Consider the following 19,601-nt stretch of genomic DNA (forward strand, 5'->3'; position numbering starts at 1 on the left):
TTAGTAAAATCGTGGATGGACCCCACTTTTAGGATTGATGAGCAGAGGTTGCTTGTACTAAAGTTTCCAAAGATAGTAATAAACCTTAAATATTTACAAAATCCCTAGTAAGATTTCAGTTTTGTGTTCTGTCTAGGTAGATTGTACACTAATATGTATAAAATATCCATATGTGTTTTATTTAAAATTTACTTTATGTCAATCGACTTTACTCAGACTGGAAATTTTCTTAGAATGAAACGTTTATGCCCTGTCATGGATGGCTCATTGGTCCCAGTCATCACTAACTCTTCCAGCAAAGGGTATGTACCCATGGGGGTTTTCACCATGTGGCTTTCATAGCCATGTGACTTGCCTTCTGTGGCTCCTGAAGCTGGGCTTGGTCATGATATTCGCTTTGCTGATGACCAACGAGCAGGGGGGTATAAGACATTTGCGGTAGCAACCTGACAAGCCATCTCAAGTTTTTGTTAATTCCCTTGCTCTCTCTGCCATGAGAATAACATGTCCCAAGTAAGGGAGCTGTTTCTCCAACCCAGATTGTTATGTCACATAGAGAAGGAAAAAACCCTCAGCCTCCCATGTTTGAAATGACTGAGAAATAAACATTTGTTTCATGGCCACTACAATTTCAAGGTCATTTTTCTTATAGCAGATATGACGAATACATTATGAATATTTATTTTTAGGGAGGGTAATTATATTTTTTTAGTGAACAGAGATTACAGAGAAGAAAACCGACAAAAAGTGATTATCTTTCAACAAAAATGACATTTGTTAATGTGTTTTTACTATTTAGAAATTTAAAATAAAATAGAAAAAGGGTATGTTTTCAATTCTGCCTTAATTATGAGAGGTGACTTGTACCTTTCCCTTTTTAATTGTCTTTCTTTAAATATCTTATGTGACAGTAATGTTTTATTAGGTTTACACTCATGTTTTCATGTGTAGTTTACCTAATGTTCTTATGGATGGTTAATACTTGAAAGAGGTAAATGGTTACAGATGGATATTTTACTCTATTTATTATTTGCTTTTCATAACTGAGTATGCTGTCAATATTTATATTATCTATATTAGGGAATCAAGCTTTGCAACCCAAAAATTGAAACTCTATTTGGATATCATTCTGATTCTTTTTTCTTATGAAGTAAAATAAATTTCCATTCCACCAAGAAGGAAATGGCTTTGTTTTGGCTTTTTTGTTTTGTTCTGGCAAACAATCATTTGATTGTTTATTCCAAAAGATGGATATCTTCAGGGAAATGTCACTACAATTTCAAATATATCACATACAGATTTTGGTGATAGTTCAGTAAAGCAATGCCAACAGAATATCTTTTTTTCACTGCTTTATTTACTTTTTTATTGTTTTTATCTTTCTTGTCAAGGGATATTTAATTAGTGAGAGACCATTTTATATTATGGTTTCATGTTCTTTCTCTCAGTTCTTTTCCTTATTGATAAAAGGGCTTGATATCAACTTTGGAGGTGAGGGAGAGCAGTTGATATTAAGCCCTCTGTTAGTAAAGAAACTGAGACCCAGAAAAAGAACAGTATTTGAAACCCAGAGAAAGAGTGTGGACTCATTTCAGACAGTGGAGGTCAGGCTAGCCCTGAATCTTCATGCAAATATGACCCACTCTGGCCTCAGTCTGTCATTGGATGGCCTCAGTTGGTTCCTATTACCACTTCAGGAACTTCTTCTCTTAGGTTTATAGGATTGGAACTTGAATTTCCTTCCCTCTGTCATCACGACTGGACCTTGGATTTTCCACAACATTTCCCAAGCTGGTCTTCTGGATTCTACCTCTTTTGCTTGTTTGTAGTAGCTCTGGATTCAGCCCCATAGAACCTGAATCCAGACAAGTCACATGGTGAGCACATGATCAGGTATATTTGAGCCACTCTCTGCTTGGTTTTATTTCACAGTTTAGGCAAAGCAAAGTCAGAAACTGAATTAGGAAGTGAACTCCTAAATTCTAATATATATAAAATAGTCCCTTTAATGTATATGTATAGTTTCTTGTGTTTGACAGGTTTAAAGGGACAAATACCAATTGGCAACTTTGCAGTTTGAAACTTTGATAGTTTGCATTGGTCTTGGTTTCTTTGATACAGTGATTCAAATGATTAGCTGATCTTTCCTGCATTTATTTGGAACTTCTGACCTAAAGGTAAATCCTCTCAATCTGCTTGGACTGTGAGGCTGTTTTTATTTTGATGTCTTGCTGACGCATTATCTTCACTCTCTGACACCTTGGCTGGTATCCACTCTATGCATTGCTCTGAAAGTGCTTGAGTCAGGGTTAGTGTGGAAAACTCAGGCAGAAGTTCTAACCAACTCACCTTACCTGGCATCCAAAATAATATTATTTAAAATCTGTCACTGTTGGGGGTATAGCTTAGTGATAGAGAATGTGCTTAGTATGTGATAGGCCCTATTTAATTCCTAGCACCAAAAATAAAGTCAGAAAGAAATCTGTCTTTACTTCTCCTATGTGCCTAGGAATAGTCCACTAAATTAAGTAGTATTGTCATTATGCCCTATTTAGATACTGCTTGATTTTAGCAATGATTTTTTTGTTAATACTCTAGAAATATGCAAAAGAAGAAAAGTCAACAGATTGAGATAAGTTCACAGCATCACTTCTTTGTTCAACATGAGTTATATCTAAATCCCAGAAGAGCTGGAACCAAGGATCAGTTAGAGAAAGAGGGGACTGTAGACTTTTACAACTATTATAACAAAAACAGAGTCTTTGCAGTTATCTGACATTATGAAGATGCAAAGCATGATGTCTAATTTAAAATAGAAAATTTTCTCAAGCTTGCAGATGATATGTGGGTGTTATTGTACCTGAGTTTTATTCCAGTTGATTTTTTTTATTAGTTGCTCAAAACATTACAATGATCTTGACATATCATATATCATACATTTGATTCAAATGGGGTATGGATTCTTATTTTTCCCACGTGTACAGATTGCAGGATCACATTGGTTACACAGCTACGTTTATTATTTTGGTTAGCCAGTCTCCAATTATATCAGCCATCCAGAATGATAATTATTGTTAATACAAATTCTAAAAAAGCAAACAATAACAACAAAAAACAAAAACAAAAAAATACTCTTCATTAAAACAATTTAAATGTATGGCTAAAAATAAAAGTTTATTCTTTAACCCCAACTCCTTGCTTATTCATATTAAGTTTTATATTTCATATTTGAGTATGCTCCAAATAATCTTATCTGTTTCTCGGTCCTTTCTTGTTCCCAGAAACGAGGATTCAAACATGATTATATTGTCCAGTATATATCTTTATTTGAAGTCAAAGTCATTAATTTTTTTCTGATTAGAAAATTTGGGAAATTTAGAAAATTCTAAGAGCAAATGAAAAATTAATAATTTCATAAATATCACATTTTTGAATTAGTTGAATTTAATCTTTTAGTATATCACTTTTAATTATTACCTAGTATTACATCAATGTAATGATGTAATATGTAATAATTGATTAATAATGGTTAATAATTGATTAATAATGATTAATAATTGATTAATAATGATCTTCAGTTTCTTGTACCATTTCATTATTGGTAATCTTTTAAAGAATTTACCTTTACAATAATTCTATGGTGAATTTCAGAGTAAAATAATCTCCTGGTAGTCCTTTGCTTAATTACTTAGTATAAATTCCTATAAATATTGGGATATTTTTATAACAGAATGACTAAGATGTGGGGATTGAAGGTCAAGTAGTCTTGGCCTAAATATCAGGTCTACCCCAAAACCCTCAAAACATGATAATATGGGATATCTGCTCATCCTTAACCTCTCCAAATGTTGGTTTCATCTTCTATAAAATATACATAAATAGATTATACTTACATAAAAAGGAATTATTGAGAGTATAAAACGAGTTTCACTCTAATTTTTATATACATATCTCATATCTCCTAGATACTGGTTTTCAGGTATTGCTCTAACCAAAAGTAAAATCTTAATAAATACCCATAACTCTGCGAGGTAGTATAGCTAAGCTATTAGATGTTGTTTAAGTAATCTTTATTTAAAAACAGGAACTTTAAAATCTTCTGATGGGATAAATCCCAAGTCTATCACTTCATAAATCAAAGATTCCTCCTTAAAGCCTGGGAATGTGGGTCAGTGGTAGAGTTCTTTCCTGGGATGTGTGAGGCTCTGGGTTCAATCCCAGCATAACAAACCAACCAACAAACAAACCCCCTTAAAGTTGTCCTGCCCATTTGATGAATTATACAATTTTCTTGTTTGAGTCCATATTTCTAAGTCCCTGGTCATGGGGCTGTTGGGTAGGATTGCTAAATTTAGCCTTTAAGAATAAGGACTGTGCAGGGCATGAGAGCATACTCCTCAGCAAGTGGGGAGGCTGAAGCAAGAGGATTACGAGTTCAAAGACAGCCTCAGCAATTTAGTGAGGTGAGACACTGTCGGTTGTGATGTGAGGTTGGTGATGTGGCTCAGTAGTGAAGTGCCCCTGAGTTCAACCCTTTTTTTCAAAAAAAAAAAAAAAAAACAAAAAACAAAAACCAGACCTTGGTCTGCTCACTGCTCCCTGAACTTCAAATATCAGATATGCAGCAAATACTTGTTGAAGCATATCTTATGCAGTGTTTGAGAAACATTTTTGTACTGAAAATTTTCAGTATGAACTGTAAGCTTACCTGAACATTATTTAACCTGGGAACTCTGCTGTGGAGGTTCCATAGACTTCAGCTGAAATTTCCCAATGTCTTTAGATAAGCATGTACAGCCCAGGTAAGCTATGAGGATGTCACCTTGCAGAGGGTGACATGTTGCCTCAGTTCTTCCCTCTGTTCCATTTCATAAGTCTTATGCAAGTCCCACTTCCTAGGTCTCAATTTTATATTTTTTATATAAATGTGTTCACACACACACACACACACACACACACAGTGGGCTAGATGACATCTCTTTGCTGTTCCTGATCTAGAACTCTCTCCTCTTTTTTCCTCATTATCCTATACATCTACACATTTTGTTATACATTTTCTATAGAAATGATAGTAATTTTCTCTTTAATTTCTTTACAGTGTCTTCAGGTAGAGAATTATTATTTTTAAATGAAGAATTTCAACTCCGTGTCAAGTTTGGTCCAGATCAACCTGTATTCTTGTGGACTTCTCCCCGCTTTTAGTCTTGCTGTGTGTGTTCCAGGCGGACCTCTTGAACTGCTGAAGGAAGAATCCCATTTTTCACTCTTTTCTCACATTTGATGCTGAAAAGGTATGTGAATAAATAAATTGCAACTCTATACTTTGGGCGAGGCAAGTTCTCAGTCTCAATCCTGTGTTCTCTTCAGTTATCTGAAAGACAATGAAGAAGAAGATTGGTTATTTTCACCTTAGAAGCTATATTTCCAGAGCTAAAACAACAGCAAGAGAACAACAACAAAAAATAACATAAAAAAAAAAAAAACAACCAACCAACCAACCAAGCAAACACACAATAATATCAATAAACCTTTCCATCCCATCTTTGTGTTGCTCTGGGCTTTTTTAGCCTGTGTGTGTGTGTGTGTGTGTGTGTGTTTCCCTTGAAACTTTCAACACAGTTAGGCTCTTAGGCACTGTTGTATAGATCCTCTGAGCAGCCGATAGAGATGAATATAAGCTCTGGGAAGACCAGAATCCTCTCCTGTTTATTTATGGGTCCCCATAGTACCTAGTACGTCTTAAGCACTCAATGCTGAATGGATTAATAACTTAATAAGGAGCACCGTCATCTGCAGTATCATGGAGAACAGCCTCTGGGAGAGAGGAGACTTTGAAAAGAAGAGCAGGACAGAAGAGAGAGAGAGAGGCAGAAAGGTGATAAACAGAATCTCGACAATTTTGCCTAAAGCCAACTCCACTCTCAAGTTTTAACAAGATTTTCGTTCACTGCCCAAATTCCTAGGATTCTATTTCTAATATTTTTGTTTTGTGTAAATAGTTCCCACTTGGGAGAGGGATGAAATTCACTTGAATAACAATGAAGAGGCTTTAATAGAAGATAGTTCGGCTCAGGCTTTACTCTGTAATTTATTTACCATCCCGTGGGATTGTCCTTATAAATTATTCCATATCTCTCCTCTGTCCTTTTTATAATGTAACTTTTGTCAAAAATACACAGTTTTATAAACTTCACTGATTTCCATCTCCATCAATTTATTTTTATAAATCCATAGCAGATGCACAGATTCTACCGAGGGCTATACAACAGGCATCTGCCGTCCAGCACCCGCAACAGGTAATGCCCGGTCTTACAAAGTTCACCTTTCATGGGGGTCACCAGACATGGACAGAGGGGAGGGAAAACCATTTATCTGCCTTAGAATTAAACAGTTCAGATAATAATTCTTGGAAGGAGAACTTCTTTATCTAGGAAAAATACCTTGTTGGGCTGGAGGCTGAGGAAGAGGCAACCTCCCCTTCCATAATTTCATTCATGTACTTTCCAAGGAGAGAAGTTAAATCGCTCTGGGTTGTAAAGTAAGAGGACTCAGATGGAGGCTGGGCAGTCAAATAGGAACTGCCTTCAAAAAACTAAAGAGAGGGAAGGGAAATCCACCAAATCCTGAGACCTCATGCTCTGACAGGGAGAAAAGCAGCATGGGACTATCATAGACGTTCACTAGATCATGATGATCTAGTGACCATCAGGACGTGCTCTACATCTTTGCACTTTTCTGAACACTCTAAATGTATTGTAAATCTATCACCTTTCTAATGCTATTAGAGGGCTAATATTATCCCTAATCTGCAAATAAGAAAACAGAGGAGCACAGAGTTTAAGCAATTTAATATCTCTAAATGGCAAATTATGGATTCAAACTCAGTCTGACTCTGAAACTTGCTTTTTAAACCACTATATTTAATGGCGCTGAACCATCCACAGTAATCTTGAGGAGAACATTGATGCAGTACTATGAATGCTAACTCCAAGAGTGTGTGTAATTCCAAAATTGAGGAGGACTTGAGACCAACCAGAGAATATTAGTAACTAGTTTATATATAGACGTACTTATTTTTAAATATGAATTAAGTGGAAACCTAGAACATTCTGTAAGTCCTCCCCTAGTTTTAAAATGCAATTTTTGTAAGACAAACACAAGGACATTTAATTGTTTATTATTGTCTTTATTGTCGGCATGAACTCAGAGCAGATTTTGTTTTATGATCTCTGTTGTCTTATTATTAGTGATCTGTCATTCCAGCTTTGAACTGAAGGAATTGAAGCAGAAAGTCAAGGTCCCTGGAAGACGGTCCATCATAACAGAATGTATAATATGGGAATTGGAGAACTCTGGGTTCATCTGGGCTTTCCCATCAATGTTTGACCAGTGTTCACAGAACCAATTGCCTACTTGATGCATTTTTTTTTTTTAGAAGACCTACATGCATGCAAAATTCAGGATGTCCAAATATCCACAACCAAGCTGTTTATACCCTTGCTCTTCAAGATTGTTTTTTCCCTTCCATTCCCTCTTCTACACAAAGCTCCATTTCCTGGCTAACCACTCATATGGACGATCTTAAGTCCTGTTGACATGAGCTCCCTGTACTCCTTGAAGGTGCCATCTCCTCTCCATTCCTGCTCTCACTCTATGGGTGCCTTCGCGAGGCTCTTACCTGGACATCATTTCTGCAGGCTAGCCCTCTTTGTATCTGACCTCCATTCCATGCCACTGTGCCACCCTCCTTCATCTACTAAAGGCACAGACGAGGCTGAAAGCTCTCCAGTGGCTGCCATTGCCAAGTCTAGACATCTTGACTTGATAGTCCCAACCTTTCATATTCGGGATTTGCAGTGTGCCCCACTTTCATGTTCCATGTCATATCCTAAGATGCCATTCAGCCTCCTTTCCTAAAGCTCTCTGCATTTACCTGTTTCCAGGCTTGAGCTCGCCTCATGGCTTGGATGGGATCTTCCTTCTCTTCTTCCCCTGGTTAAATTCTAAAATGTCCCTTCTTTCTGTATCTATAGAATGGTGAAAATTTTAGACTGGTGCCACATTTTAAAGAAGTCATCTGGATTCACTCTTTCCCCATGATAGGTGACAATCTTTTCAAGATCAGGGACCACATCCTCTTGGTCTTTCAGCCTCACAGAGTAATACAATGTCCTTGACCAGGTAAGTCCTCAATAAATTCTTGTGAACCATTAAACTGAGATGACCACAGATGAGCCCTTTCCCCTCTTAGGTAAAAACCATACATCCAAGTGCAGGAATTCCTATTTTAAAGGATTATTAGAATCCAGCTGTACCCAAAATGTTTACTCTTCCCATAGAGTTCAAAGACTTTGGAATCAGATTGACTTCACTAAAATATACCATCTGAAAGCCATCAGCTAACTGACCTAGGCAAGTTACAAAAATAGAATTATATTATCCTTACTTTTGAGTTGAGAATGGTGATATTTTCCTTTCAGGATTACAGTAAGCATCAGGAATAAATCTTATAAAGTAATAGCATAATGCCTAGTAGCTTTACTCTAAATTAGAAATGGTGCTAGTGAGGATGGTGGTGATGATGTGGATGCAGATGATGGTCACGATGATTTTGATGGAGGTGGTGGGGATGATGGTGGGGATGGTGGGGGGGATGACAGTATTGATGACAGTGGTGGTAGTTGTTAGTCAGGATTCCACTACTGTGACAATATGTCTGAGAATAATCAACTTAAAGGGGAAAGTTCCTTTTAGCTCATAGGTCGAGAGGTTTTGCTCCATGGTCAGTTGGCCCTGTTCCTTTGGGTCTGTGGTGGTACATCATGACAGAGAGCCCATGGTGGAGGATAACTGTGCCCCTTTTGGTGGTCAGGGAGGAGAGGGAGAGAATGAGACAGAGAAAGGGTAGGGGGTCCCAACATTGCCTGGGAGAACAGTGACCTAAGTTCTTTCCACTAGGCCCGACATCCTGAAGGTTCCAGCACCTCCTGATAATGGCATAGACTGGCAATCAAGCCTGGGCATATGGACCTTGGAGGACATTTAATATCCACATCATAACAGTATCTATGGCCCTTCCTGCCTCTGTGTCCTTGCATGCAGTTTTATCTCGGTTAAGAAAACCCTTTCCAAGAGCTATCACTCCATCTTCCCTAACCTAGCTAAGTCCTATTCTTCAATCTTTAGGTTTCAATTTGACATTTCTTCTTGGGAAGCAGCCTCTCATTTCTCCAATGAAATGAAGTCCTCCTATTATAATCTTTCCTGGCAAGCTTTTTTTTTTTTTTTTTTTTTTTTTAATTTTCCCTCCCTGGCACAAATGCATGCAATTTGTTGTTTACAAACACCATTATAAAATACCCCCCACTTGCTGGTGATCCAGTCTGTACCCCACCATCTAGTGCTGTGTCTCACATAATTCAAGCCCCTCAATAAATATCAGTTGAATGAGTAAAATCAGGGTAGGTGCCACAATCACTACCCATCAGAAATGGTGCTGAAGGGATGATTTCTTTGGCTGCATTCAAACAGCTGAAACAAGTGACTGTTTTGCCTGCAATTTAAAAGCATCCCCAACAATCAAGAAATGTCAAATAAGAGATGGCCAATTTGGTAAAATAGAGGGTCCTAGATGAAACCACGTACATGATTCGTGGTATATTGTTAAAAAGAGAAAGGAAGGAAGGAAGGAAGGAAGGAAGGAAAGAAGGAAGAAAGGGAGGAAGGAAGGAAGGAAGGAAGGAAGGAAGGAAGGAAGGAAGGAAGGAAGAAAGGGAGGGAGAGAATAAAAAAAGGAAAATGTTGGTGGAGGAATGCAGAAAATTTAAGACGTCCCCCTGATGGCTGCTCCCATGGCCTCCTTGGGAAGCAGGAAGGGGGCTCTAGATAATGAGACCCATGAGTGACAGCGGGGCATTCCTGGGCATTGATGAATGCCTCCATGTTTTACCGTCTCCAGCCACAGTCACTGTGCAGGACAAGAAAGGCCCATAAAGATGACATGTTTGCTTGGCGGCTCCCTGTTGGGGCTCCACTGTATTACCTGGATCTAATTATCTCATCTCCAGTTGACAGAGGGGTTTCCATGGAACCTCTCCATCACTCCTGCCTCAACCCAGCTTCCAGGGGGCTGTCTAATAGCTTGATATATTTTTGGATCCCCTGCTCATTGGATGAACAAGCTGAAGCAAATCATGTATTGACCTCAAAGCATTTATAAACTGTAGAACATTATATTCTCATCAGAGCCATAGGGGCAGTAAACTATAGTTTCTCTGCTGTGAAACATGGTTTTGGTTATGCACTGTGTTACCGGGGTTGTACCTATACAATAATACATCATTTGTGGCACATGTCGCCTTCTTTATTGAAAGGCAAAACAAAGAGTTGAGGACAAAAATCATTACTTCTTTAGCAATTTTTCACAAAATGCTTTTCTTTTGTACTTGACACACAGATGGGACATTGGACTACGAGGGAAATGATGTATGGCAGCGTGACAAATTTCATTTCCGTTTTAAAACCAGAATCAGAAGGATGCACAAATTTGGGAAAGTTGGGTTTCTTAGGGGAAAAAAAATTAAAAAGAATAAAATGTGCTTTAGATAGAGGAGCCCTTCTAAAGTGACTCTAGTAGGTCTCCCCAAGAAAGCATTTGTGTGCTTTAATTGACTTGTCAGTCGTTGATCAAAGTGTTTAAAGGAGAATATTCATAACAATAAACCAGCTCATGGAGAACTTTTGTGTCCTCTTGAAAATGATCAGCCGTGACTGAGGCTGGAATTAGCCCATGTGACACAGCTCGGGAGGAAGGGGGTGGATGTGGAATCAGCTGCTCTGGGCCCAGGAAAGTGTATGCATGAACTTGCTGTGAGTTAGGAGCAGTAATTCAGCTGCTTTGGATTCTTGCTCCTTCTTTCTCTTTGTCTTTGGCCCCATTATCAAATGCAAAACTTCTCAAAGCTGATGCAGCTGCCATGTAAAAGACTCAACTTTTGTTTTCTAGAATACCCCCACCCCCGCCCCCCAGGGTTCTTTTTCCCTTAGTACTATACTAGGTGAATTTTTAAAAACCATTCATAGCTATGACAGTTTATAACATCTCTCATTCAGATTACATACTTGCATTACTTGCATTTTGTCAAGATTTTTTGTTTCTTTCTCATCATTCCCCATATTGGGCTAGGCATTCTTTTTTTTTTTTTTGGAAGGAAGTAAATGAAAGGTTTAAATATCTTAAGAAATGATGGGTTAAATTTTGTTAAATTTCGTGAAATAACTCGAATACAGTTCTTGTCAGGGCCTTTGATAGGTGCAAGTACACTGGGATTCTCCAAATAGAAGTTTCTTAAATATCCCTGATGGGAAATTCCTTAATCTATGAGACTTAAGTTTCAAAGAACAAATTTAGGTTATACTTCCAAACTCAGAAGAAATAATACAAGGTAATTAGCAGCTCTGGAGGTGCTAGGATAGGCAAACTTGGCAGAAGAGACATTTCATGCCTTTAAAAATGCTACATATACATGGCTATTTATTATACTCACAGATAGTTTTGTATTTATGAAGAACAGATTGTTGATACTCAGAAATGCAGGTTGCATGTCAGAGAAGTTTATATTCACACACAAGGATTCCACAGTACTAGAAAATATTCCCTAGGTAATGTTGCATTTGAAAAACCCAACAATCAAGTTGGCACCATTTGTCTAGTTCTATATTCATAATGCTTAAGCTACTGTGACTTTCTTTTTAGTCTTCAAATTTGTCTTCAGTAACTTGGTTCATTAAAAAATCAGCAATCTTTCTAAGCACCAATGTCAATGCAGGGTGACTGGGTATGTCTCTTTCCCTCTCTAGGAAAACTCTGCAAATGATGTTGAGATTTCTGAGGAAAGTAATAGGACTTCATTTCCCTAAGTATCACATATGCAGATGCAACCTAAAATTTCTCCTATAGTGTCAAGGGCTTCTTATATCATCTGAAGCCCACCACAGGTGTAAAGGGCCATCGGTGGATCCTGGGGCCATGACTAACTTCCCCAGCAGCCTCTATCATTACATTCTGTGAGTCTAAGATGGACTCTCCTCTCCTTTACCATCCTCCACATTCTTCCTGTCCAGGTGTCTTTCTCTCTGTAGATTATGGCCACAGCAGACCCAAATCTCTGCCTATAATGGTTCCTTTACAATGACTGGTTAAAACTTCAAAGGAGACTCCATTAGTCCTTTCCAATGGAAATTATAGCCGTGGTTTTCCTGTTATATAAAGTTGTTATTTGCCATTTCATCGGAGTAGTTAATGTTCAAAGTTGGAGACTGACCCGCAGAAGTCATAAACAATGAAAATGTTTTGCAACAGTTGCTATGGGCCAACTGTTTGCCTGAACTGTCAAAAGTGCATGAAATCAACTATGCATGTTACAAAACACAAGTCACAGCTCTATTTGTGATGTAACAAACAAAATTGTAAATATTTCATCAAATTTGAAATGACAAGCTGCTATAACCACATGGAATCATCTGGGCCTTGTTCTTCCTTTTTTTTCATGCATTTTATTTTTTAAAGAAGTTTTAGATGCACAGCAGATTGAAAGGGAAGTACAGAGAGTTCCACATATACAAAACCTCCTTCACTATAAAATCCTGCATCAAAAAGGTAGATCAGGTACAATCAATGAACCTACCTTGACAGATAATTGTGACCCAGAGTTCTTGGTTTATCTTAAGTTTCACTCTTGGTGTTGTGCATTCTATGGATCTGGGCAAATATAAAAGGACAAGTGTCCATTATAGTGCCGTGTAGAGTAATTTTGCTGCCTAACTACCCCCGTGCTCAGCTTATTCATCTTCTCCTCCTCCCAGCCCAGTGTGGCAATCACTGATCTTTACACTGTGCCCATAGTTTTCCACTAAAGGACCATCTGAAAAATACAAAGTTTTGGAGACAGTATCAAGATCAGAATATATCCTTTCTGATTGGCTTATCCCACTGACTCATGTGCATTTGAGTTTCCTCCATATGTCTTCATGGATTGATAGCTTATTTCTGTTAGCAATGAGTGATATTCCATTAATGCATTCACTTGTCTTGTACCACAGGTAAGTGTAAATTTTCTGTTCACCTTCTGAGGCACCAGGTTACTTCCAAGTTTGGACAGTTATGACAGAAGCTGCTGTAAACAGATCCATGCATTTTTTGTGGACCTTTTCCCAATTTGTTTGGGCAAATGCCAAGGAGTGTGATTTCTGGATCATACAATAAGAGTATATTTAGTTTTTAATAAATTATCCAACTGTCTTTCAAGGTGGCTGTGACATTTGTCATCCCTACTAGTGAACGAGAGGTCCCATTTCTCCTGACCCTGCTGGTGTTTGGTATTGTCTTGTGTTTTAAATTTTGGCCCTTTCACAGGCACGCAGTGGAATCTCCATATTGTTTTAATTTGCCATTTCCTGCAATTAATAGTTTTAATTTTACTTTCGAATGAGGGCGTATGCTATTGAGCATCTTTTCATATGCCCACTTGCCATCTGTCCATCTTCTTTGGTGAGATGTCTGCTGAGGTCTTTCACTCATCTTTAGTGGGTTGTTCATTTTTTAATTGTTGAATGTTAAAAGAGCTCTTTGCGAATAAAGTCCTTTATCAAATATGTCATTGATCAGGATTTTCTTCCAGTCTGTGACTAGTCCTCTCATTTTCTTGACTCTGATAACAGTTCATCATGCCATGTTTATGGCATTCAAGTGTTTTAGTGATGTTTTTGCATTTCTTGATTGAGTTTAAGATACAGAGAAAGTTAATTTTATTTTGAAAAGAAAGATATATATTTCTGTAAATGAAAACCAAAATTATAGCAGTCCTCATTATTTGCAAAGTGTTTTATGGGAAAAAGAAAACTAAAAAAAGAAAAAGAAATAATCTGAAGGCTATGTATCACAAATAATATAAGGGGACTATGTTTCTTCCCTAATGAAAAATATGCATGTGTCTGTATGTGTGTGTGTGTGTGTGTGTGTGTGTGTGTGTGTGTGTGTCTGTGTGTAAACATATTTATGTAATCTACAGGGCCCTTTGAAATATATCTCCTCTCTGCACATCACCAGCAATCCCTTTTGAAGGGGCTAGAGACTTTGAAGTCTTCCTTGAAATGTGAGATGGTGTTCCCAAGAATACAACTTATCAAGTTGTTTGTGTTTGTTTGTTTGTTTGCTTGCTTTCGGACCAAGATCACACGTCATCTTTCCTTTTCTTCATTTTGACATAAAGTAACTGAGGTATAGTTGAGTCAAATAAAAAGTATTATTGTAGAACTTTGTGGATCATGTTTTTTTTTTTTTTTCGTATTTCAGTTAGCTAACTTGATAGAATGAAATTCTTTAACTTTAGGATTTGCCCTATTTAGCCATTGTGGCATTGATTTTTGCATTTTTCTTCCTTTGAACAAATATCCTGCATATGATTTGGTTTAGTCACACACAGAAAGAATGAGGATCACCATTATCAAATACTGAATGTTAGAATGTACTGACCTTTGGATGGATAATTCAAGGTCAAAGCTCATCTAGGAAAACTCTAACTTGTAGTTAGGGCATCTCTGTAGCTTAAACCAACAGCAGCAGCACACAATAGAGCATAGGCTCCTCTCTGATCTGTGTACGACAGAAATTTCTAGGTGAGTGGAAGAAGGTTCAGGTTTGGGTATGGCCAGGATATTATTGTGGAGGCACTTTGCTCTGACTGTTGCAGGGATTCAGTTTCCGGATGTCCCACACTTGCCTTGCACATCCATTTATCGTGATGTCTTGAACCACTGAGGTGAGATACCCTGGCTCCTCTTCTCATCAAAGCTTTCAAGCTTGCATCAGCATAAGTAGCAATGGGTTGTTTTCCTGGCTCAGTCAGTTGGAAATGCCTTTAGCATCTGAGTGGTCAGTTGTGCCCCAAACTGCCTCTAGTATGAAGGTGCCTATCAAGTCACTGGAGCTGAGTGTGTGAGTGTGTGTGTGTGTGTGTGTGTGTGTGTGTTTCTGTTTCAAGGTCTGAACTCCACTTTCATCTTTGTCCCATTTATTCTAGGTCCCAACATTTGTGTTGGTATGCTACCATTGATTAAAATGGAAGAAACACACCAATTAAGAGTATATTTAGAGATGACTCTTAAAAAATGCACTCAGGGCTATTTTTGTCACAGTGAAACTGGTCATATTTATTATAAAATAAATGCAAATGCGAAGAGGCCTCACCAGGAAACATATGCCATTTGCACAAAATCAAAAAATGTTTCTTTCTTTCTTTTTTTTTTTTAATATGAAGATGGGAAACTTTCTTGCCTTATTCATGGTCCGGCTAGTGAGCTGTTTATGATTCAGTTGAGATAAAATGCATGCTTATTATTCCTTTAGATATCAGTTAATAAAAAAATAAAACCCATTAAGAATATAGCATTTAGACAAGGGAGAATATTTTTTTAATGTCACACTCAAAACCACATTTCTTTTAATCAACATCTGCTCCGTGTTAAGTTGCCTATAAAATCTCCTGCCCTGTTGACAGTGGAAGATGAAAACAAACAAACAGGAAAAGTACAAAAGACATGGTATTAACATCAAAGGGGAATAACCCTGCTCTTTCCTTGGCATTTGAGAAACATCTTTATTTTGACCCTAAACAATTGGATTTTCTTCCCTCCAATCTTGATTTGGGAACTCTGGGTTAAGAAGACTTGCATGTGAATGAAGAAGGAGCAAGGAACTGTTTGAACAAATTAAATCTTTTGCGATTGTAAAAACCTCTTTTATTGTTTGGGACAATCTGAAAACAGCACCACAGATGTTTGCAGATGAAACTCATGTTCTGTGGCCACAATGGCAGGTATACCCTCTGGAAGGCAAACTGATCTCCACCATAGTTACGTGACTACAGCAAAATAATCCAAAGGTTGGAAATGAAGAAGAATGAGAAAGCTCTTGAATCTTTTGTGGATACTGGATTTTGGGAGTAGAATTTTTATTTTTTTTAAATTGAGGGTAGTGGCTAAGATTGTCTTAATATTTGTGATGAGTTCTGAGTCTAAACTTAAAAATAAAAGTGATATGTGGCATATCTCACCTTAGAGCATTAATGATTGCAGATATGTCCATTCTGCAGGGATTATGTCTATTACAAAACTTTTATCTATTAATGGCTTGTGCCAGGCAATCTGCTACATAACTTACATTAACTTAACTGCATCTACTATTAACCAGGTAGGATAATGTGTACTGGGGGTACCAAAATAAACAAATCCCAGTCTCTGATCTTTTAGAGCTTGTGGGAGAAAAACAACAACAACTAACCACCATCACTACACACACACACACACACACACACACACACAGGCACATAAAATAGATTGTCCTATGGGGTAAGAGGAGGTATGGAGAATGTCCTTCCCCCCACGCATGATGTTTCTCTGAAGGCAGTACATATATGAAAGATCCATATCTAAGATATAAGACAGAATAAGTCACTTACTAAAGACACCAAAATGAAATGGGAAGTTGGGAAGATTTTTTTTTCTTTTAAAAATAAATACTTTGAAAACGTTTGATTTTATTTATTAATAACTTTGTAGTTCAATCTCCACCAATGGGACCTCAGCCCACTATGAATATTCATAGAGCACTCACAGTAATGAAGCGTAGAACCTTTATTGGTCGATTCTAAATTTGTTGTCCTCACCATTGCAAAATGCTAAAACAGTTCTTCCTCTCTCTTTTTGAGTTTCTTCAAGGTCACTTTTGCAAATACCTCTGCAGATTACCCCCAGGAAGGCTATGGCAAGCTCAGGTGTTTTGCATTTTTTCTTGTTGTCATTGTTCAAAGAAATCCAGGAAGGCTTCCTGGAGGAAGGCTGTGGGTATCCAGACAGATTTTGAAGTTCTACTCCTAAGGCCTTTTATCCTATCATTCCTTCCTCTTTCTCCCCTTCCTCCCTCTTTTTTTCTCCCTCTCTCCCTCCCTCCCTCCCTCTTTCCTTCTCTTTTTCTCTTTCTGAAATCTTACCTATCTTTCTGTCTCTGGATTTTCTATGATAACCATGGATTTAAGAGAAAGCCCCCAAAGATACCTTTTGAGGACGAGGGGCTGTGATCAGGAAGGACAGGGAGAAGGTCACAGAACTGTCCTGCTGTGTACAGAAGAGGCAGGTGGCAGGGTGGGTGACCAGCAGGTCAAAGGGGTCTGTGCTGCTTGATTTATACACTTCTTGGATGTCACCCTTGAGCCCCTCACATAATTAAATTAATTCATGCTTGTCTGTGTTCTGCAGGGTGGAGCCAGCACGCAGCCAGTTGGAGTATTATGGGAAGGAATGGTAGCCAAGATAGGAGGAGGAAGGAGGGGAAGTTTCACAGACCCTTAACAGTCGCTGGTGTGGGACCCATAAAAGTCACCCACTCAGAGCGATGGCTGTGACTGAACTAACTTCACCAATCCTTTTGGATTTTCCAGCGACTCTTTAAAATCACTGACCTTGAAGTTTATTGACTTCGGGGTACACTGGAGTCACGCTTCAGTAGCCACATTTAGGTTGCTCAGGGAGGCTGATTCTGAGGAGCTGCCCCAGTCACACAAAAGGATGCTTCTTTGTGCGAGGTGTTTATTTTCTTTTATTTCAAAGGGTTCTTTTGCATGTGCGGGTCCAAGTTTGAAAACATGAGATTATTTTACTCTTGGGTCTTTTTTATTTTTTTGGCCATAAAAGGAGAGCAATATACTTCTGTGAAGACTGTTTACTTACATATATATGTGTGTTTGTGTGTGTGTATAATATGCCATACAAATTATATATACATATATATAATAGGCCACATTTAACATATGCTATGCTAAATATTATTGATATCAAAACTCTCTGTGTTAATCCTTTCTCTCTATATATATCTGGGCAATATCTATCTATCTATCTATATATCTGGGATATATATATATATATATATATATATATATATATATATTATATCTATATCTATAGATATAGATATAATAATATCTATCTATCTATCTATATATATCTCCCAAATATATATATATATCATATATATATATATATATATATATATATATATATATATATATAAATTTGTTCAGGTTATGTAACTCCTAATTTATTAGTCAAGATTCAGGACTAGTTAAAATCAGCATGAATAACAAAAATCTCCTGGCAATATACTACAAACCACATAAACACTTATTTCCCACTCACAAAGTCAATTTAACATTTAAAAAAATGTATTTCTCTTCACCTATTTCTCCCTCATGTCTGTCTGGATCCTTACCTTCGCTTCTTTCTCTTTATATCTATTCTCATTTCTTTTTTCCTTTGTTCTCATTAAGTAAACAACAACTACGTGGCAATCACAGAAATCATGAAACGCGATCCTAGCAATGCAGTCCACATTAAGAAGATATAAATAATAGTCTTTTTTTTATAGGAGAATATAAGAAGTTAAAATGCCAAACTGGCTACTTATATGAAAAGTATATAGTGAGACAGACTGTGAATTGTGTTCCAAGAATCTTTTTCTTCTGTTGTGTGTGTGTGTGTTTGTGTGTCTTGCATGTATGTGAGAGAGAGATGTTGATAAGCCTGTGCAAGATTATAGCATTCAATGGGTAAGAATACTCAAGAGGTTTTCCCACTTAATGGTACTAGAATAAGCCCCTCTCCAAGGTAATCCATTTTCCTTCATGCTATTTAAAAATAAAACAGAGTGCATTTTTAAATTATGTACATAAAGGCAATATTCAGCAGGCTGCTTAGCATTCAGAGGGGATTTCTGTGATCCACCCTGACATTGCCATTCCTGCCTGGGCTCTGCGGTACGAGAAAACACTGTTATTTACCCTGGGACACAGGTGACTGAACTTATAAAAATCACTACAAGACAAGATGTATTGAGGCCTGGCATGGAATGACAAATTCTGGTGAGGTTCACCAAGAAGAGACATATTGATTCTTAAATGATTAATAAGGAGAATATAATTGTATTTCATTAAGATGGATGGGATTTCATTTAGTCTGTCTTCTCCCTTTCCAGTTCAGATGCGAGAGGAAATCGAGTCATCACAATGGCACCTCGTGTTAGCCTGCCATGGCAACAAGCCCATTGATGGAGTAGGAGAACTTTCAGATGCACTCGCTGGTCTTTAACGGGTTGCTGAGAGCACAGATAAGACAGCCCAGGGAGCGGTGGAGTTTCTGGATATCCAGGAAAAAAAAAATAGAAATTCACAGTACGATCTCACATTGGTTTTTAATGGAACTTAGCCCTGATACAATTCTAACATTGGGATACAAAGGATGCCTGTTTCATTCATTCAATTACAAACAAATATTGAGGGAGGAGGGGCTCATATCTGGGGAACCACAGAGCATTTTGCACTAGGCATTTGCACTTGCAAAATAATAATAGCTAAGAGTTGCTGAGTATTTATGATTTTTTTTTTGGTATGATTTCTTATTTTTCAAAAGAAACATCAGGGCTAGATACCATTAATGTCAGCTGAGTTTCACTGTTACATTGATTTTAAAAGGTCAGTTTCAGCTTTGAACTC

This window comes from Marmota flaviventris, chromosome 6 (genome assembly GCF_047511675.1).
Source record: "Marmota flaviventris isolate mMarFla1 chromosome 6, mMarFla1.hap1, whole genome shotgun sequence".
Lineage (NCBI taxonomy): Eukaryota > Metazoa > Chordata > Mammalia > Rodentia > Sciuridae > Marmota > Marmota flaviventris.